Source organism: Sorex araneus, chromosome X (assembly GCF_027595985.1).
Source record: "Sorex araneus isolate mSorAra2 chromosome X, mSorAra2.pri, whole genome shotgun sequence".
In the NCBI taxonomy this organism is placed as follows: domain Eukaryota; kingdom Metazoa; phylum Chordata; class Mammalia; order Eulipotyphla; family Soricidae; genus Sorex; species Sorex araneus.
The window spans coordinates 169183385-169206962 of record NC_073313.1 but is presented as its reverse complement, the minus strand read 5'-3'; the positions used below and the strand labels follow the sequence as shown (position 1 = coordinate 169206962).

Below are 23578 nucleotides of genomic sequence, written 5' to 3'. Positions count from 1 at the left end.
CCCATCGGCACCCGGATTTTGGGGTGATCCTGGGCCACTCGCCCAGCCGGGGTGGCCCAGGCCATGGGGCAGACAGAAGAGGAAACGAGGGTCAAGGCAGTTAATTGATCAGTTGCTGTTTATTCCATTCTCTATACACACCTGTTCCAGTCTCTCTGAACTCCCCATTCTAGTCTCACACTGCCCCTCATTCCCATCTCCTCCTGTTTCTCCGGCTCATCTCTCCACACCCCATCTCACAGCCTGGACTCTCTCTCTCTTTTCTGGATTCTGACTCTGACTGCTTATCTCCCTTTCTCTCTCCCCCTCCCCACTCCCTCACTCTCTCTTTCTGCCTCTCCCCCATTCATCTGTCTCTCCACCACTTGCTCTCTGGGACCACACTACACCCTGTTTGGTAGGAAAATCAACAGAAGAAAGCTCTTCCTGACTGCTCATCAGGCTCAAGGGCTGAAACACCACCTGAGGGTATTCCTCTCCTCCAAGCATCTTAATTAACATTTTAATATTAGTTATTTTTGTATGGGCACAGTAAGAGATACATTGAAGCAGGTAGGGCAGTTCTCCTGGGAACATTTTGCCATGGACTCAGACTACAGTTCTGAGGCCAGATTAATCATTCCTAACCCTAGTAGGGTCTCAATATAGTTATTACTTTTTGGATCATGACAGCATCTGTCCATGACCAAGCTCTTAATTACAGTTAAGCATTAGGCATTTTGGCCAGGTCTATCTAGATGCCAGGGTAGCACATAGCTCAACGATTGCCCTGGGTCCATCCAGTCCCTTGTCGGGACCCTGCTTTTAGGAGTGCTAGGAAGTAAGGGCAGCTGAGGCTTAAGTCGAGAGAACATATGCCCAGGAGGAAAATATCATTTAGATCCCATGTTACAAAAGCATAGCATTTATTGTCTTCCTGTGCCCATACATAAAGGACATGGCTTTGAATAAACTATGCAAAGGACTTAAGGAGAAGAAGAAAACAATATTTACAAGTCAACAGAGCACAAAGAAAGAAGTTACAAATAAACACAGAGGAACACTGTGAGCACTGTGATGGGAGTAACCCAAATAAACCTAAGCTACCTGTGGCAATGTTATCCTACACATGACAATGAAATGGGATTCATTTCAAGTATTCAAATAATTTATTTTTAACAATTCAAATAAATAAATATGATATACCACATACATTGAATATATATATGGAATATATATTGATGTAATAAAGGTTATATGTCAACAAACTACTGCAACATCACACTAAAAGAACAAAACATCAACAACAACAAAACCCTAAACCCACAAAGCTTTCCTCTGAGAAAGGAATGATGTAAGGATGTTTATCCTCATCATTACTATTCAATGAAGTGTTTTGGAAATCCTAGGAAGATAATTAGACAAGTTACTGTCTGCCACTGTCATCCCATTGCTCATTGATTTGCTTGAGCGGGCCCCAATAACATCTCCATTGTGAGACTTGTTGTTACTGTTTTTGGCGGCCGACCCGAGTTTGATTTCTACCCGCCTCTCAGAGAGCCCAGCAAGCAACCAAGAATATCTCACCTGCATGGCAGAGCCTGGCAAGCTACCTGTGGTATATTCGATATCCCAAAAAATTATACAAGTAATGGATATAAAATGGATCCAATTACAAAGAAAGACACAGATATATCACTATTTGAAATTGTATAATGTACACATAAGACCAAAAATACGAGTTAAAAGCTATTATATAATAAAGTTATTGACTATAAGTTTACACACAAAAAATTGGTACATTTTTATACCCAAACAGTAAAATGGTAGGAGATATATTGGAGAAATAATACCTTTAGACACATCAAAACATACAAAACATCAAAATTAAATACATCAGCATGAATAAAATGGAAGATTTGTTTATTCCTTGATACTTCATAGTTTTAGCTTTTAGTTGTTTTTAGTTTTCTCTAAAATCTAAAGGCTAAAAGAAATGGAAGACAGAGATCATGTTATTTCATGCTCATTTTTTATTAGCATAATAAAAATGGCTATATTGATTAAATCAATATTCAGATTCACTGTAGGCAGTACTAACATCCCAATAACAGGCTAGGAAGATAACTCAACCTACTGGATTACATGGTTGGCATGCTGGAGCCCCAGGCTTGGTCTCTGGAACCTCATGGCTCCCTGAGAACTGTCTGTAGTTGGTCCTGAGTACTACTGGGTATAATTCCAGAACCAAAACATAATAAAAAAATTTAATAACATTCTCTAGAGAAATAGAAAGAAAATATGATAAACTTTATTTAAAACTACAAAGATCGTATGTAGCAAAATAGATTATTGAAGGAAAAAGGAGCATTAAAAATGGAAGGATTCCCCTCCCAACCTTCAAATCATAATAAAATATAATAGTTATTGAAACTACATGGTTTTGGTATAGTAACTGACACACTTATTAATGGAACAGGATTAATGCCCATAAATTAAAATATATATACAGGAATAACCACTTTGTTACAAAGGATCCAAGAGCCTTAAAAGAAGCAAACATGGTCTATTTAATAGATGGTTGTGGAACAAATAGACAAGCATTTGGAGAAGAATGAATCTAGAAAACTGCCTAATACCATTCAGACAAATTAATTTAAAATAGACAAAAACCTTGGATGTAAGACCTGAAACTAGAGGATACATAGAAAAAAACTTAGGTAATGCACTCTATGATATCTACCTTATTTTGTGTTTGAAGACTCAGTTTCAATGTCAAGAGAAACATAAGCAATGTAATTTTGAAATGGCCCTCTATAAAACATGAAAGAATAGATAAGCTTAGGGAAATATTTCCTTCAAATAAAAGATGAAATCAGTGTCATAGGTCATACAGTTCTAATCAGTTTATCTTCAGAGGATGTCTGCTCACACCAAGCACTGCATATTTAAAGCTTGGTTCCCCAAACCTATGGCATTTGTGAAAAAGATGGAGAGGAATCATAGAGAAAGCAAAACTCTGGAGCCATTGTGTCTTGGGTTACAAGCCAAAAAATAGGGAGGGACAAGCGTTTGTGGAAACTCAATTTTTCCAGATTCCCTGAGTTTCTCTATTAAGGAGGATGAAGATCTACTTAGTAGAGGCTTAGGAATAAGGGGCACATGCCTTGAGAACATGAGAAATTTCCTACACTCCATGAGCTGTTATACAGCCATCCCAATGATTCTGTAGACAAAAGAAGATCACTGAGATTCCATTAGGGAAATTGTCCTCACTTTGAGATTACACAAGTTGTTAGTGCAAACTCTTGCACAGGAGAGAAATTCTGCAGCTTCCAGAATTTCAGACTATAAAAGCTTGTCCTATAGCTCAGTCTCACAGAAAAAGAACTTGTATAGCATGGAAGGCAGAGACTACTGAATGTATTATTGAAATTTCAGGTCAGACACATTCAGTGGTCCACTGCCAACAGCAAATGTAGTTGGGAATGGAGGAAATAAATTAAACCACAGTAGTTAGAAATTAAGCTCAGGGAGAAAATAGGTCTGGTCAAAGGAGGAAGAGAACAGTAAGAGTTTTGATACCCAGGGTGGTTTTCCAATCCCACCTCAGAGCAATGACTGGTAAATTCCCTCCAGTCCAAGACTAAAACAGAATTCCAAATAAAGAGTCAAAGAAGTCAAAGAGCCTTCTATAGCAAAAAACAAAGCAAAAAAAAAGTTAAATATAGTGTGACAGAGTAAGTTCAAAAAGGAAATTCTTTAGAAATCAGTGCTGGAGGGTTGGAGCGATAGTACAGCAGGTAAGACAATCAATTAACATGTATGTGACCAAGGTTCAATCCTTGGATCCATATATTTCCACAATTTCCATCAGGAGTGATTCCTGAGCTCAGAGATAGAAATAAGTCCTGAGGACAAAGACATTGGTAAGTACTACCAAACTAATATTATTAAGAATAGTTAGTGTTTTCTGCGTATTTAACTTATTAATATTTCTCTCCTTATGGAATAAATCCTAACCAATGTATCATACAAACAAATATACATGTCTGTGTTTGTGTTTGTGTGTGTAGCATTTCGGAATTAAGACTTTAAGACATTTTGGTATCAAGACCAGAATTCATAGTAGTTGCAGACAGAAATGGAATGGCCTACTTGAGCAAGAATGACTGATGATTATATCTGGTGTGGGGGTTATATCTGGTTATAGAAATAATGTAGTAAAATGTGGAGAGAAAATTAATCCAGAATTTTCAAAGATTTGATTATTAGATGATTACTGGCAATTCCGTATATAAACGTGACAATCTATGACAATACTTTGGAGGAGACAGAAAGAGAACTTTTCTGTGGCATATCATTAAATGCTAAAATATGTGGAGGCTTCTTTTAGGAAGATAACTCAGTCAATATCACAATAATTAGTTTAGAGGATCTGGAGTAATAGTACAGCTGATAAGGTGCTTGCCTTACATGCTGTCAACCTGCTTTCAATCCTAAACACCAAATATTGCTCTTGGTAGGCTTCCAGCTCACCCTCTCCCTGGGTAGGGGCATGGGCTCAGGCATAGGCATGAGCAGTATCACCACCTCCCTGTGCTTTCCGGGATCAGCTTAAAGTCGATCTGTGCAAGCAAGCTGTCCATGAACATGGTGTCCTTCCCGCAACTGCACTTCTTCACGCCCAGCTTTGACCTCCTCACCAGCTGGTCAGCCAGCAGTACCACGCCCTGATGGTGTCTCTGCTCATTCAGCTGATGGTTCCACGCCAAAAACATTATGGCTTCCTACGACCCGTGCCCTGGCTGCTACCTGACTGTGGTTGCCACTTCCGCGGCCTCACGTCCATGAAGCAGGTGGATGAGCAGATGCATGCGCAAAAGAATAGTAGCTACTTAGTGGAGTGGATCCCCAGCCATGTGAAGATGTCCGACTGCAACCTTAAGATACCGGCCACCTTCATCGGCAACAGTACGTCCATCCAGGGACTGTTTAAGCACATCTCGCACCTTGGAGAAGTTCACGTCCATGCTCTGGCACAAGGCCTTCTTGCACCGGAACACGGGCGTGACATGGGCAAGAAGGAGTTCACCAAGGCCAACAGCAGAATGAACGACCTGGTCTGAGAACCAATAGGACCAGGACTCCACGGCTAAGGAGCAGGGATTGTTGGAGAAGGAGGAGGAGGAAGAAGGCAAGGAGGAGGCCTGAGAACTCCTCACCCTGCCGTGCTCCCTCCGTGAATGAATTGCAGTTGTCCTCACCCAAGCATGGTCTTTGTGTCCACTGTGGTGCTCTGTTTTGCCTGTCAGAAACTAATTGTTGGTGCAATAATGCAGATTTCCTGTAAAAAAAAATCACGGTATTGTCTTTTAAGATCTCTTACTTAATAAAATATATCTTCACAGAGGAAAGGGGCATGAAAAAAGCAATCCTGTTCACAATCGTGCCTCAGAAAATCAAATACCTCAGAATTGGCTTAACTAAAGAAATAAAGGACCTCTACAAAGAAAACTATAAAACGCTACTCCATGAAATAAAAGAGGACATGAGGAAATGGAAACATATCCCCTGCTCATGGATAGGGAAAATCAACATTGTCAAAATGGCAATACTTCCCAAAGAATTATACAGATTCAACGTGATCCCTATAAGGATACCCATGACATTCTTCAAAGAAATGGATCAAGCAATCCTGAAATTTATATGGAACAATGAATGCCCACAGATAGCGAAAACAATTCTTGGGAAAAAGATGATGGTAGGCATCACCCTCCCCAACCTTAAGCTCTACTACAAAGCAGTAACAATTAAAACAGCATGGTACTGGAACAAAGGCAGAGACGCAGACCAATGGAACAGGGTGGAATATCCTTACGCACAACCCCAAATGTATGATCATCTAATCTTTGATAAGGGGGCAAGAAATGTGAACTGGAGCAAGGAAAGCCTCTTCAACAAATGGTGCTGGCATAACTGGACAATCACATGCAAAAGAATGGGCTTAGACCTCGATCTGACACCATGCACAAAAATCAGATCAAAATGGATTAAAGACCTTAACATCAGACCACAATCCATAAGGTACATCGAAGACAAGGTCGGCAAAACCCTTCACGATATTGAAGATAAAGGTATCTTCAAAGATGACACGGAACTAAGCAACCAAGTAGAAACAGAGATCAACAAATGGGACTACATTAAACTAAGAAGCTTCTGCACCACAAAAGACACAGTGACCAGAATACAAAGGCAATCTACAGAATGGAAAAAGATATTCACCCAATACCCATCCAATAAAGGGTTGATATCAAGGGTATATAAAGCACTGGTTGAACTCTACAAGAAGAAAACATCCAACCCCACCAGAAAATGGGCCGAAGAAATGAACAGAAACTTTTCCAAGGAAGAGATACAAATGGCTAAACGGTACATGAGAAAATGCTCTGCATCACTAATCATCAGAAAGATGCAGATCAAAACAACCATGAGATACCACCTCACACCACAGAGAATGGCACACATCCAAAAGAACAAAAGCAATCGCTGTTGGAGAGGATGTAGGGAGAAAGGGACCCTTCTACACCGCTGGTGGGAATGCCGACTGGTCCAGCCCCTTTGGAAAACAATATGGATGCTTCTCAAAAAATTAGAAATTGAGCTTCCATTTGATCCAGCAATACCACTTCTGGGAATATATCCTGGAGAAACAAAAAAGTGTAGTCGAAATGATATCTGCACTTATATGTTCATCATGGCACTGTTTACAATAGCCAGAATCTGGAAAAAACCCGAGTGCCCTAGAACAGATGACTGCTTAAAGAAACTTTGGTACATCTATATAATGGAATACTATGCAGCTGTTAGAAAAGATGAAGTCATGAACTTTGCATACAGGTGGATCAACATGGAAAGTATCATGCTAAGTTAAATGAGTCAGAAAGAGAGGGACAAACATAGAAAGATTGCACTCATCTGTGGAATATAAAATAACAGAGTAGGAGACTAATACTCAAGAAGAATAGTATATAATAGCAAGAGGTTGGCTCCATAGCTTGGAAGCTGGCCTCACATGCTTGGGGAAAGGCATCCCAGATAGAGAAGGGAACACAAAGTAAAATGTGATTGGAGATCCTGCATGGGGAAGGGAGATGCGTGCTGAAAGTAGACTAGAGACTGAACATGATGGCCACTCAATACCCCTATTGCAAACCACAACACCCAAAAGGAGAGAGAACAAATTGGAATGCCCTGCCACAGAGGTGGGGTGGGGTGGGGTGGATAGGATTTGGGGGTGGGAGGGATTCTGCGTTCATTGGTGGTGGAGATTGGACACTGGTGGAGGGATGGGCTCTCGAACATTGCATGAGGGAAGCACAAGCACGAAAATGTGTGAATCTGTAACTGTACCCTCACGGTGACTCACTAGTTAAAAAATAAATTAATTAAAAAAAATAAAATGTCTCAAACTTTAAAAAAAAAAGTGCGACCCCAAGTGTGATCAGGAGTTATCCTTGAGCACAGAGCCTGAGTATGCTCAGTGTGTGACCCAAAAATATAACAAAAAAAACTAATAATGCGTTTATAAAATATATTCAACATTTGAAAGAGAGGCAGATCTAAATTATCTGAATGTTAGACAAAGGGAAAGCATAGTAGAAACATTTTTCTTTATATGTAATTTCCTGAGTTCTGGCTCCTATCTTGTATGTAAAAAGTAAAAGGAAAAAAAGAAATAGAAAAACTTCCAATTAAATAAATTTTAAAAAAACCAACAACCTGGTGTAAAAAACTAAAGCACGCCGAGGGGGCGCGTGCACTCGCGGGCTCTCCGGGCGGCTCTGTCTCACCGCCCGCGTCCGGTGCCCCAGAACCGCTGTGTGTGCCGTCAGTCGGGGGCAGGCGACGGAAGGAAGAAGGAAGAAGGCCAAACTGGTTGCTCGATCCGTTTATTTCATTCTCTCCCTCCGCTTCTCTCCCGCTCTCCTGGGTCTCTCCCCGTGGATCTGGCCCGTGGATCTGGCTCGTGGATCTGGCCCCCCAACCCACTCTCACAGCCTAGTTAAATCTCCACAGCATCAGGGGGTTGGGGCATACACGTAGGTGTGGTCACCATCAATAGGGTAAGGTTCCTTTCCCTTAGGGGATGCTTCTCCTAGGACTTAATTCTCTTTCAGCAGGGGGATCCACCCAAGGGCGGAGTCCCATGAATGTGTTTCTCTTCTCAGCCAGCAAACATATAAGAATTCATAATATTAATTATTTTGTATGGACACAATAAGAGATGCAGTAAAGCTTATAGAATTGCTCTCCTGAGGCCATCTCAATCTCAGACTACAGTGCTCAGGCCAGATCAGTCTTTCCTATCCCTGCAGGGTCCCAGTCTCATAATTACTATTGGATCATGACAGCATTTGTCTATGATCAAGCTCTTAACTTATAGTTAAGAATTAGGCACTTTGGCCAGGCCCATCTCGATGCCAGGGTAGCACATAACTCACCGCTTGCCCTGGATCCTTCCTGTCCCACGTCGGGGACCCTACTTTGGGGTGCTAGGAGCTGAGGGCAACTGAGGCTTAAGTGGAGAAAGCAGAGGCCCGGGAGGGAATAATATTTGAGGCCAATTAATTCCCAAGTTATAAAAACATAATATTGTCTTCTTGTGTCTATACAAAACAGACATAGCTTTAAAGTAAGTTATTCAAAAGGCACAAGAAGAGGAGAAAGGCAATATTAACTTATATAATATAAATTCAGTATCCTAGGAAGGTCTGACCTTGCAACTTAGCAGGGTCGGATTAAGGGAAAGCCGAGGATTAACTCTTTTGGGGAAGAGAGCATGGAGAAGTGATTATAGCTAAACAAAGGGATGGGAGAGATTCGGGAACACCTTGATGGGTGTGACTGGGGTAAGCCTAAACTCTGGGTAAAACCGGGACAAGCTACTTGTGGCAAGGAGGGAAAGGGCAAAGTAATGTCATCCTACAACCTGGCATTAACATTATTTAATCAAATGTTTAAAAGGCCTCTTTTTCTAAGATTTTTAGTAGTGTAGTAGACATATGGTGTTCTCTAGATGTCTAAAATCTCCCAATACTATCCCCAGGGAAAAACAGATTCGCTTGGTCAGCTTCCTTGTACTGGAATTCAGGCATGTTTTCTGAATATAACCAAATTAATAAATTTTGCAAATCTATGATAGAAAAGACAAAGAGGCAAAACCAAGAACTGCATTGAATCTATTTCTCTGTTGTTGCTTTTGTTGTTGCAAGACTAAAGAATTATCTAAAATTTAGCATCTGAATTGGCTGCTGGGATGCAAGGTTGCTTTGCTAGCATGTAAGATATATTAGTACAAGCAGAAATAGTGACTGCAGAAACAATGAAATCCTGATGCACAGAGAGTGTTACTAATCATTTCATCTGATGTGTAGTAGCCTCAGCTGCAGTTCTCACAGCAGAGCACTTGAGTTTGCTTTTAATGATTTTCTGATCTGCTGTATAGCTTTTTAATAATTTTTTTTTCTGTTTAATCAACCTGAACTAGCTCATGTTGCTTGGAACTAGAATCTTTATCTGGTACACAATGTCCTTCTTTTTCTAATAAACTCAATTTTTTCCCACTCCAGAGATGTTTTCAATCCTCAGTTGACGCTTTGAAGTTCAACTGGATGGGTGCTTCAGGCAGCTGTTATGACAACCTGTTATTGAACCTGGAACTGAATATTGGCAGAAAAAAATTCCAGGAGGAAAATCAGGAAGTGGTGAAAAACCATAGATCATTGTGTGGTAGAAAATTGGTAAAGAGCATAAAATGAAGGCTTAACTCTGGCACTAAAAATATTAGACTTTCACTCATGATTCACAGTATTATTTAATTTTCCCATAATACTGAGTACATAACTTTATTATATACAACACATGCTGTTCCATAATCTTTGATCACTTTGTTTCTACCAATAATCTGAAGTGAGGAACAAGGTAGCACTCTGTGTCAGGGTTAAACTATTATCGAATGTTGGACTTCATGAAAACTCTAATAAAAAACATCTCATTTCCACTCCCCAAATGAACTATAAATTAATAAATAATATAGAGGAGTAATAGAAAACACTGACTTTTGAATCAAACATCTCCCCATGAACTCCTTAATCTATAACAATCCAATGAAAGTAGAAGCAGGTATTATCTATCACACTTTGTATGTAGGGGAACTGAGAAACAGAAAAGTTAACTAAGTAGTCTTGGCAAAGATCATGCAATTCATGAATAGAAATATTTCCAATGTCTACAAGGTATGAAGTCTCAACTTTTCTGGTCATAGAGTTTATAAAGACTATAGTTTAGCTAAAAGCAAGAGTATAGTTTACAATACTGAACTCCAATCTCAAATGGCATAGAAATAAACAATAGCAAACAATAAACTTACCCAAGAGGTCTAACCCAGAGTTGATAAGAACTCTTCCCTGAAGCTAGAATCTCAAAAAAAGACCAAGAAAGGATGAGTGGCTGCAGTTCCTCAATCTACTTCACCGATTATATTATGTATTCCTTAGATCTTAAAGAAAATTCAAATGAGAGAAGAAAAGCCAAAACATAAAGAGACTACTACCCTACATAACTGAAAGCAGAACTTGGGAGGAAGCGATAGACGTTGCTGGATGTGACCTACACTAAAACAAAACAAAACAAAACAAGATATCATATGCTCTTTATATCAGCAATAGAAAACAAATTATCTAATGATGCCTTTTCGGCAGGTCTGATTGTTGGGGGAAAATTTCAAATAATAATAGGGCGTTTTCTGTTGAAAATTGAATGTAATCAATTGTTGGGGTCTCAGCAGCCAGACTGAGACTTTGACTAAGCCCCCTGCCCCTGAAAGCAAGAGCTGGTCCTGTTTACAGGGCCCTGCATTCCACACATACCAGCACTCCACACACGGGCACTCTGGTTGAAGAGACAATGGGATGAAGGATATGATAGTTAACATTTGCCTGAGCTAGTTAACCGGGCCCTGAGATTGAGGAATACAAATCATTAACTAGTATTTGTACTGAGTTCGATGAGATAAGCGTGATACATGCGTGGAATTCCCCCCTCCCCCCGCCCCAGGTTGTGTGCATAAAAATCCCTGTGTAAGAGTTGATAAACTGTGACTGCTTGATCACCAGACTCCCCTGCTCTGCTCAGTGACCTTCTTTCTTGGTTTTTTTCTCAGTGGCAGGAATCCCATGGTGAGCAGAGGGCCAAGGCAGAGACTTCTTCCCTTCCCATTCCCTCTCCCATAGGAAGTAAGTCCGGTGACTTCGGGCTTATACTCCAGTGTATCGAGGTTGACTGGCCAGAACTCCGACAATCAAAGTAAAGAGAGAGTAAAGTGAAAATCATCTGCCACACAGGCAGGGTGGGGTGGGAGGGGGGAGTATACTGGGGTTCTTTGTGGTGGATCATATGCAATGGTGAAGGCATGGGTGTTTGATCATTGTATGACTGAGACTTAAACCTGAAAGCTTTGTGACTGTTCTCACGGTGATTCAATTAAAAAAAAATGACAAAAAGAAAAAATGAACTAGAGGTGTTATTGGAAGGCAGCTATGCTCACCACTATACCACCAACACAAGAGGTGTTATTGGTAAGACACCACATGGACAGTCACATGGTAAACCCTAAGGCTAATGAATAGTGACTTCTGGAACCATCTAGCCCAATTTATTAGAGCCAACTATGTACCTCAGTGAATGTTCCTGATAAAGCACTGCACAAGTATCTGAATCAAAATGAAGGTAACATTCTATATTGTAATAGACAACAAAAGTCATCACTTTTATATCTCAATAACTATATACTTCATTTCTAATTTCTAAGATTTCTAACCAATTCTATTTGTTAGTACCAATTCTATATTCTATATATACCTATTTTATTTTACTTTTACTAATGCTGCTGAATGTTTTGCTGCTGTGTGAAAATTAAAAAAAAAAAAGAAAGAGACTACATTGTAATGTATCACCCTTGGAAGTGTGAATAGGATAAAGGATGCTTTCCTATATCATTCTAAAGACTTATTTTAGTTGCATTGAGTATTTTCCTGAAAATTGCCATAGAGGCAGGGAGTGGAGTGGGGTGGGGATGGAGGGAGAGATATTGGTGGTGGAAAATGTACACTAGTGAAGGGATGGGTGTCTGATCATTGTATGACTGAAACTTAATCATGAACGCTTTGTAACTGTATCCTGTGATGATTCAATAATAATTTTAAAAAATTATCATAATAAATAAACTAAGATTTTGACCTATTCATGAATATTAAAAAAAACTGAACCTTCAACATATGCTTAACAATGACTATCCATGCAATGGTATGCTTATATCCTTTTTGTTCTTTAGCATTGTTTTGTTTGTTTGTTTTGGGGCCACACATGGCAATACTCAAGGGTTACTCTTAGTTCTGCACTCAGGAATTACTCCTGGCAGTGCTAGGGGTAAATGGTTATCTTCCTAAGGTAGAAAATTGGCCAGCAATAGACAATATGACTTAGTTTAATCTTCATTGATCGCTCTCCTATAACAAGCATCCACCATTAAGGGTCCTTCTGAGGGCTGATAACAACAATTTAGATATTTTCCTTTTGAAATAAGTCATTAATTAAATTAATTTTAAGTTTAAAATTTAAATATTTGTTAGTTCTAAAACTTTTATTTGATTCTTTATACAGATGTTCCTTATCTATTGATATTTTAATATATTCATTACTATTATATTTCCATTCCATCCTTGAATGCAATTATAATATATTTTCATATTGTTTTGCTCAATTCAGTACTTAACTGAAACTGCTGTCTGTCTACATTTTGTTTATTTTTACTTTATTTTTGAGGGCAACACATGGCTGTGCTCAGGTCTTACACTAACACTGCTCAGCTATCACTCTTGGCAATGGTTGGGGGTTACTAATTGGTGCCAGTGATTGAATCCATGTCAAGTGCAAGCAAGGCAAGTACTTTCTCCACTCTAGTATCTTTCTGACCCCTACGTGAGTTTTATTTATTTATTTTGAGAGGGGCTGGAGTGATAGCACAGTGATGGGGCGTTCGCCTTTCACGAGGGTGACCCGTGTTCTATTCCTCCGCCCCTCTTGGAGAGCCTGACAAGCTACCCCTGGTGTATTGGATATGCCCCAAACAGTAACAATAAGTCTCACAATGAGAGACATTACTGGTGCCTGTTCGAACAAATTGATGAACAATGTGATGACAGTGACAGTGACAGTGACAGATTTTTGAGAGTGGGTACTTCAGTTTTGTTGAATAACAATAGTTTCATTGATTTCATACCAGAAATATTACATATTCTATTGAGTCTCTGGATTCTATTTTCTTCCTTTGAAAACTATTGCTTTTATTTTCCAATTTTAACTAAGCTGAAATTACACTGCAACATCTTTCTCTTAGGTAGTAGTTCAAACTTTTGCTCAGTTCTTTTACCCTTATGGGAAACATTAATTCTGACATGTACAGGTGTCATTTAAACTCATTATGATCTGGGAGCTGCTGAGAGTGAAGCGGAACCTCTGCGCCTAAAGACTTTGATTCCAGAGACCTAACACATTCGGGCATCCAGCGCAGCACCTAATAGCAATGCACTGGGACTGCGAACTGGGCTACAACTCTGTGCTGCCCGGGGGTGGATTTTTTCCTCCCCACCCTGTCTTCCTGCATGGAAAACGGTGGCTTGGCGGCACCCACATGGCAGGCGCCATCTTCTAAGAATCCTAACCCAGAGGTATTCGGTTTTTACACTTGGGGCTCCCAGAGACTCATGGGAAGGGGGTGTAACCGGCACGCCCTCGGCCCAGATAAATTCAGAGCTGCTGAGAGTGAAGCGGAACCTCTACACCTAAAGACTTTGATTCCAGAGACTTCTTACAGCAATGCACTGGGACTGTGAGCTGGGCTATGCAATTTCTGGCAGAATTTTCCCTGGACTTTATACAGGAATCCAAAACTGACTTAACATCTATAATTGTCAGCAATGTGAAACGGTTCCTTTTGAACAGGTCTGACTTGGGGGGGAAACTCCAAATAATAACAGTGAGTTTTTGTTGAAATATTGAAGGTTATTAATGTAGCAGCCACCTCTCTGGACTGTGAACTAAGCAAAAGCCCCACCTGGCCGACGCGGCGTGGCGTACACCATACTATGAGGCGCGGGAAGGGGGGTGAGGGGGAAAAGAAAAGGAAAAGGAAAAAGGGAAAAAAAGAGTTGTAGCAGTGGGGCTACATATATCTTCATTCCCAGCAATGGAAAACTAATTATCAAATGCTTCCTTGGTAGTAGGTCTGTCTCTCTTGAGTGGAAACTCCAACAACTATAGTGAGTTTTGTGTTGAAATATGGAATGTAATCAAAGTAAAGAGAAAATGAAGTGAAATTCATTAGTTATACAGTAGGGGGTAGGGGTGGGGGCGGGGGGTATACTGGGGTTTTTGGTGGTGGAATATGGGCACTGGTGAAGGGATGGGTGTTTGAATATTGTATAACTGAGACATAAACCTGAGAACTTTGTAACTTTCCACATGGTGATTTAATAAAAAGTTAAAAAAAAACAAAACAAAAAATTCATTATGATCTGTTTGTAGCACTATAGCATTGTAGTCCCATAGTTCATCGATTTGCTCGAGCGGGCACCAGTAACATTTCCATTGTGAGACTTGTTACTGTTTTCGGCATATCAAATACTCCACAGGTAGCTTGCCAGACTCTTGGTAGCTTTCTGGGCGCTCCAAGGAGGGAGGAGTTGAACCTGGGGTGGCCTCGTGCAAAGCAAACGTCCTACCTGCTGTGCTATCACTCCAGTTCTGATCTGTTAGTAACAGTTTATATTTGTTAAAACCTTTCCAGAAAACTTGTTTTTAAGGTCCGTAACTTCTGAAGTTCTGCATGTTTTTACTCTAGTTGTCTCAAATTCTCTTCTAGTTTTCAAATGTCAGGGAGTTGTCAGTATTTCAGTAAGAGTTGCAGTCATTCTATATGCTGAATGTGTTCTGCTCCCAAGAAATAAATTGTAAAATTGAAAGCCTACCATCTACCATTTTCTCTCCTAAGTCTCGACTTTCTACTAACTCTTTTCTCAGCTCTTCTGTATACCTCAATAACTTCCACTAACATTTTGGTTTTTGTTTACATTTTGTGTGGTGCACATGTTGGATGTTGGTGCATCCAGCATGTTGGTGCAAATATGAACTTCACCAGCAAAGTAGTACTTTTTAGATTTTAATTTTCTTATACTTTAGAAAGAATAGTGTTTAAGGTGTATGTATTGACATATAAACTTACTATAACTCACTACCAAAGTACCCATAACCACAGTTCCTGTTACCACATTTCTTCTAGTCTGGTCTTTTCCCTCTGCCTTCTCTTTTTGGTAATTGGTTCTGCATTTCAACATCAAGGGTTTGTCATTGTTCTGTGTATGTGCTAATTTTTGAATTAGCACATACACATTCAGAACTGTGTATGTTCTAATTTTTGACTCTATGCACTGGAGATGAGTGAAACAATTCTCTATTTGTCCCCTCTCAGATTTATTTTACTTAGCATGTGAAATAGCACTCTTTTTTTTCTTTTTTGGGTCACACCTGGAGATGCACAGGGGTTACTCCTGGCTTTGCACTCAGGAATTACTCCTGGCGGTGCTCAGAGGACCAAGAAATAGCACTTTTGATTAAAAGCAACTAATACAACTTTGAATGATCAAAGTGCAGAAAACTGTACTAGATAAAAACAAAGAAACAATGTGACCTAGAACTTGCCTGTGATTTGCTAGTGAATGAAGGAAAATCAATTAATCTCCTAGTCTTAGCTTCCTAATTTAATGAGATGGGATTGAGTCACAAATTTAGTTTTCAGTATTTCACATTCTTTAGCAGATTTTTTTAAATTAAAATTACAGAATCTCTAAGGAAAAAAGGAAAAATTCACTTTATCTGCAAAAGATATATGTTTGTAGCATTCTTTGTTATGTGTTTTAAATTTTAAAACATCCTCAGAGGCCTATTAAAAGTGTTTTCTGTTAGATGAAGGAGAGAAATAATTTACTGTGATAATGTATAACAAGATTATTCCTCATACTCCAAAAGATCATGAATGATTCCATGTAAGGAATATACTCAATATGTTGCATGTCATGCTTAAAAGCATGACTGAAAATTACTTTTTAAAATTATTATGAAATCAAATCAGCTCTCAAAGAGAACTGTACATTCCAATAACCAATTTAAAAATACCACAAAGAGCTATTGAATAAAATAATGACTCTTCTATCTTACAGTCCTGAATAGTGGAATTATCTTAGAAAGAATCCCCTCATATTGCTGTTAAGACTTCTGAGGACTTTTGGCTATCTCAGGGCAGCATTATGAAATAGGTGAGGTTTTGTCTTTGGAACTGTATCACATGCTCCATGAACAATTCTTCTGGCTACTTCTCTTGTGACAGTGGGTTCTTCATCTCTTAAAATAAGGAATTGATCATCCTGTCTCCTGAACAGCAAGGTACCTGTGTATAATTCATCAAAGGAAGTTGGAAGGGGATGGTAGCATGTAATTTGGGCTTTGTATCTTATAGGTTCAGAGAACTTTGTGTGCTTGCTCCTTTGTAAACCCAAGTTACAGAAAAGTGACAACAGCCAACTTCTAATATTCAAAAGAAAAAGGAAAGGACATCATCTGTTGGTATTGGCCTTGGGTATAACCAAGAATGAGTCCCTCAAAAGGGAGAAACTACAAACTTGACTTCCAAAGAATTTTTTGTTTGTTTTTTCCTAAAACATGTCTTAAATCTATACTCTGACATTTGAGAAATTAAAAACAAAACAACTTATTCACACCAAGTTGAGAAATCAATAGAGGTAACATTTTTTAATTATAATGTCATTTTGAGTCAAAAGTACAAAGACTCTGATGAAAATCTTTGTAGGTTTTTGGGAAATATCTAAATTTCCTTTATAATCTTAAGAAGAATAATAGGAGTATAGTGACATTTTCCTTAATATGTGGACAACTCCGTAAAACATACACAGTTTATTTGCTCCTTCTGGATGGTTTTGTTACTGAACTTCTAATCTACAAGTGCCTAACCCCTCCTTTGAAACAGGGCCACAAGACAGGTTGAGGATTGCAATAACCATGATTGCCACATTTATTAGGCGTGACTACATTTATTATATTCTTTTACATGAACTGGTGGGAACAAAGTCACATCTCAAGTAACTAGAACTAAAGATTGAGAAACAAATAATTATGGTTATATATATACACATATATAGTCTCCAATTCATTTGTTTCTTCTAGGAGATTCTGACCATCTCATTTTTTAACTTTCTTATCTCTCTCTGTATATATATATATTCATATATATGAATATACTTGTATGTACCCACATATTTCACTTGCATCCCCTCCTATGAAAACCTACCTAGTAATAATCAATGTATAAAATAAAGAAATCTTGCTTGGCAACAATATTCAAATTTCACCACTTTTTCCAACATTTTCCTGCTTTGTATTATATCAAGGATCCATATTTCAGTTAGTAATTTCTTTTTCATCTTGCAGTCCATAAGAGCTCTTCAGTTTATCTTTTATGATCTTGATACTTTTGAAGAGTATGACCTGCTGTTTTGTCAAATATCCTTCAGTTTTGGTTTGTCTGATATTTTCTCATAAAAGAACTGAAGTTAAACCTCTTGAAAAGAATAAAGCACAAATATTGGTTCTTTTCAGTGCATCAGATCATGCGGGGCTCATTTTGTGGATGTGCCTTATTACCAGTCATATCGATTTCTAGTTATTAGAAGATAGTTTCTGATGGACTTTTCTACCATAACCCTACTATTATTGTCTTTGCAGATAATACATACTTTGGGAGGGATATTTTGACAGTATATAAAACTTGCTTATTCTGAGTTTTTAAACCACTCCTTTAGGTATTCAAGAATATTAAAAATTAATATCACCACATGATCTATTTTTTAATTTTTTGTCTGTCTAAATTTCTAGCCCCAAGCTCCTACCTCACATTTTTAATTTTACATAGTTTCTACTCATCTACCAATTTCAGTTCAAGAATGTTTATGCTTCAGCAAGACTTTTCTTGCTTACAGATTAAGAACTCCTTTCTCCCTACATCCTTAGCATCCTGAAGAGCTTTACACAACACCCATCAATAATTTTTTGACTGCTTTTTGTTGACCTATGAGTCACCTAGCATGAACTCTGAGACTAAATTTCTTCAGCTTTTTTTCCCCTATCAATGTTCAACACAATCATCAATCTATAATAGACATGCAGTACGTGTTTGGAGAATAAATAAATGAATGGCTCTATTATTATATTCTTTCAAAAATTCATTTATAGAATGAAAGGCCTATAGTTTTTGTTGTTACAGTTAGAGATTTTTTCATTTCTAAATTCATGGTTCTGAATTTCCTGCCAAAACTTTATCTCTCTGGGAAATTTATTTCATCATTTTCCTGGCATCAGTTTTATTTAATCCCTCTAAATACTGAACTAAAATCCTGCTTGCTGCTTTGTTTCCTATCTGGGAGTCTCCTTCTCTCATCTTACTATACATTTTAAATCCTCATTGAGAATTTTTCTCTTAGGTATTTGCTTGTTTTTATACATTAAAGAAATGTTTTTCAATAAATGCCTTAATTCCCCAGAAGAAGTTAGGAAAACACTGAAAATGGGCCCTTGGCCCTTAAACTAATGATTTTTATTCATACTATTACACAAACCATGACTTGAATCATTAGTATTAGAGAATAAGCAATCCTATGGATGAATGGATTGCCTGACCATATAAAATAAATACATCAGACGCCCTCCCGCGCCCCGCTTCCCGCCGCCTGGACTCCCCGAGACCTTCCAGCCGCCCCAGCCCGTGTTCTCTGTGCCCCGGCTCCTCCCCGGGCCCCCTAACTGCGGCCCGCCCTCTCAGGTACCTTCCCGGACCCTCGGCCACGCCCTCCCGCGCCCCGCTTCCCGCCGCCTGGACTCCCCGAGACCTTCCAGCCGCCCCAGCCCGTGTCCTCTGCGCCCCGGCTCCTCCCCGGGCCCCCTAACTGCGGCCCGCCCTCTCAGGTACCTTCCCGGACCCTCGGCCACGCCCTCCCGCGCCCCGCTTCCCGCCGCCTGGACTCCCCGAGACCCTCCAGCCGCCCCAGCCCGTGTCCTCTGCACCCCGGCTCCTCCCCGGGCCCCCTAACTGCGGCCCGGCCTCTCAGGTACCTTCCCGGACCCTCGGCCACGCCCTCCCGCGCCCCGCTTCCCGCCGCCTGGACTCCCCGAGACCTTCCAGCCGCCCCAGCCCGTGTCCTCTGCGCCCCGGCTCCTCCCCGGGCCCCCTAACTGCGGCCCGCCCTCGCAGGAAGACACTGGGGGCGTGTCCTGTATTTTAGTGGGCGTGGTCTAAAAGTGGGCGTGGCCTCCTCTCAGAGCGGCCAACGCTAACGCGGCCGCAGTTATTCTTTATTACCTCAGCTCAATCAGTACTTGTGTGTTTTTGAAAATTCACTTTTGCAATCTCTAACACACAAAATAGCCATTAGCTTAGTCTGACACTATAAAAGCTCTCAGTTAATAAGGGAAGTTTAGCACGATCAGAAAACCTTCTTTCCACAAGAAGGAAAAAGGAACAAATAACTACAGAGCTCCAGCTCTATACTTCCATAACAATATGAAGAAGCAGCGAAAATCCCCTCCACCAAGAGAGGGAGAAGAAAAAATCCCAGAAACATCAATGGGGGCTACTCACATCTATGACCTCTCAGATAAACAATTTAGAGAGGAGATCTGGAGGAGAGTCGACCTACTCCAAGCAACCATGGAACAGACATCCAATAAACTAAGGGAGGAGATGAATGAAGCGCTGGAACGGTCTACCAAGAAAATTCAGGAAGAAATGAGAGCAGAAATGAGAGCAGAAATTTCAAATCTTCGAACGGAAATCTCACAAATAAAGGAATCGGTAGATGAAATAAAAATCTCACTAGATGCCCTCAACAGTAGAATGACTACAGCTGAAGAAAGAATCAGCGACCTGGAAGATGAGCTGCAGAAAGCTTATAGACAACAACAAATCATGGCCAAAGACCTCAAAATGGCTATAGAGCGAATCAGAGCCCTGGGGGATGACTTCAAGAGAAACAACATAAGAATCATTGGAGTACCAGAACCACAGGGAAGTAACCCCAATGAAAAAAACACAGTCAAAGACATCATTGCTAAGAAATTCCCAGAGCTGGAGAAGGCAGGCATCCAGATACAAGGAGTCCGAAGAGTACCAGCAAAAAGAGACCCGAATAAAAAGACTCCAAGGCATATCATAGTCAGAATGACGGATGCTATGGATAGAGACACAATTCTGCAAGCAGCAAGGTCAAAGAAGGAAATTACATACAAAGGAGCACCCCTCAGATTTACAGCAGACCTGTCAGAGGAAACCCTCCGAGCCCGAAGACAATGGTGGGACATAGTGAAAAGACTCAACGAAATGAATGCCTCACCAAGAATACTTTATCCGGCTAAACTCTCACTCAAACTCGAAGGAACCATACACTACTTCTCGGATAAACAACAGCTCAGGTCCTTCATAGACTCAAAACCAAACTTGAAAGAAGGTCTCAAGGGGCTACTGTAAGACAAGGTGGAGCCACATAAAAACAACAAATACCACAGAAATATGACACAAAACCACATCACAATAATCTCTCTCAACGTCAACGGCCTAAATGCACCCATCAAGAGACACAGAGTGGCAAAATGGATCCAGAAATTAAACCCATCATTCTGCTGCCTGCAAGAAACACACCTGAACAAACAGAGTAAACATAGACTCAAAGTCAAAGGATGGAAAACAATCCTGCAAGCAAACAACCCCCGTAAAAAAGCTGGAGTGGCCATCCTAATATCCGACAACATAGATTTCAGGTTGAAAAAGATTAAAAGGGACAGCGAAGGTCATTTTCTGTTTATCAAGGGATATGTTCAACAGGAAGAAATCACACTCTTAAACATATATGCACCTAATGAGCGACCAGCTAAATATTTAAAACAACTCCTAGCAGACTTCAAAGAGGACATCACTAACAGCACAATAGTAGTCGGAGACTTCAATATGGCCTTATCGCCTCTAGATAGATCGACAAGAACAAAACTCAACAAGGAAACACTGACTCTGAAAGAAGAAATTGAAGAGAGAGGCCTAATAGACCTATACAGGGCCTTACACCCCCAAAAGAAAGAATACACATTCTTTTCCAGTGCACACGGAACATTTTCTAAAATAGACCATGTACTGGGCCCCAGAACATACCTCAATAGAATCGGAAAAATAGAAATTGTATCAACCATCTTTTCAGACCACGATGCGCTGAAGATAGAAGCTAACCACTCACTGACACGGAGAATCAAGTCAAACACTTGGAAATTAAACAATTCAATATTGAACAATGAGTGGGTTAGGAAGGAAATCAAGGAAGAAATCAAAAAATACTTAGAAACAAATGAGAATGAAGACACGAGCTGCCAAAACCTATGGGACGCAGCTAAAGCCGTGTTAAGGGGAAAATTTATAGCTCTCCAAGAATTCCTCAGGAAGGAAGAAAGGGCCCACATAGACAGCTTGACTTCACGACTCAAGACCTTAGAAAAGGACCAGAAAAGGGAACCCAAACCAGATCGAAGGAAAGAAATAATAAAAATTAGAGCAGAAATTAATGACATGGAAACCAAAAAGACAATCCGAAAGATCAATGAAACAAAGAGCTGGTTCTTCGAGAAAATAAACAAGATTGATAAACCGCTAGCAAGACTCACAAAGAAAGAAAGAGAAAGAACCCTAATAAATCGAATCAGAAATGAAAAGGGGGACATCATAACAGAAACCAGTGAGATTCAAAAGATCATTAGAGACTACTTCGAAAGTCTATATGCCACAAAACAGGAGAACCTAAAAGAAATGGATGGATTCCTCGATTCTTACAATCTCCCAAGACTGAACAAAGAAGACTTGGAATACCTGAATAGACCCATCAATGTTAAGGAAATTGAAGCTGTGATCAAAAACCTCCCCAAAAACAAAAGCCCAGGCCCAGATGGCTTCACTGGCGAATTCTTCCAAACATTTAAAGAAGACCTGCTGCCTGTTTTCCTCAAACTTTTCCAGGAAATTGAAAAAACAGGAAATCTCCCAAACAGTTTCTATGAAGCACACATCTCCCTAATACCAAAAGCAAACAAAGACATCACTAAGAAAGAAAATTACAGACCAATATCCCTGATGAACACCGATGCGAAGATCCTCAACAAAATACTGGCAAATAGGATCCAACAACTCATCAAAAAGATTATACATCACGACCAAGTGGGATTCATCCCAGGGATGCAAGGATGGTTTAACATTCGGAAATCAATCAACATAATCCAGCATATCAACAAAAGTAAAGATAAAAACCATATGATCATATCAATAGATGCAGAGAAAGCATTTGACAAGATCCAACATCCTTTCATGATGAAAACCCTCGCCAAAATGGGGTTTGGAGGAACTTTCCTCAAGATAGTCGAAGCCATCTATCACAAGCCTACGGCAAGCATTATCCTCAACGGGGAAAAACTAAGGGCCTTTCCTCTGAGATCAGGCACAAGACAAGGATGCCCACTCTCACCACTCCTCTTCAATATAGTACTGGAAGTACTTGCGATAGCTATTAGACAAGAAAAAGAGATTAAGGGCATCCAGATAGGAAGGGAAGAAATCAAACTCTCACTATTTGCAGACGACATGATACTATATCTAGAGAAGCCTAAAACCTCTACTAAGAAACTCTTAGAAACAATAGACTTATACAGTAAAGTTGCAGGCTACAAAATCAATACCCAAAAATCCATGGCCTTCATATATGCAAACAATGAGGCAGAGGAAAGGGACATGAAAAAAGCAATCCCATTCACAATCGTGCCCCAGAAAATCAAGTACCTCGGAATCAGCTTAACCAAGGAAGTAAAAGACCTTTACAAAGAAAACTACATAACGCTACTCCATGAAATCAAAGAGGACATGAGGAAATGGAAACATATACCCTGCTCGTGGATAGGGAGAATCAATGTTGTCAAAATGGCAATACTCCCTAAAGCATTATACAGATTCAATGCGATCCCTATAAATATACCCATGACACTCTTCAAAGAAATGGATCAAGAAATCCTAAAATTCATATGGAATAACAAACGTCCAAGGATAGCTAAAACAATTCTTGGGAAAAAGATGATGGGAGGCATCACCATCCCCAACCTCAAACTTTACTACAAAGCAGTAACAATTAAAACAGCATGGTACTGGAACAAAGGCAGAGCCGTAGACCAATGGAACAGGGTGGAATATCCCTACACACAACCCCAAATGTATGACCATCTAATCTTTGATAAGGGAGCAAGAGATGTGAAGTGGAGCAAGGAAAGCCTCTTTAACAAATGGTGCTGGCACAACTGGACAACCACATGAAAAAAAATGGGTTTAGACCTTGAC

The 23578-nt window shown here is 39.8% G+C and overlaps 1 pseudogene; it reads left to right on the top strand.

Annotated features, from left to right (window-relative positions):
- Window positions 1-4147: 4147 nt before the first annotated feature.
- Window positions 4148-5193, top strand: LOC101542417 (tubulin beta chain-like; annotated as a pseudogene).
- The last annotated feature ends 18385 nt before the right edge of the window (window positions 5194-23578 follow it).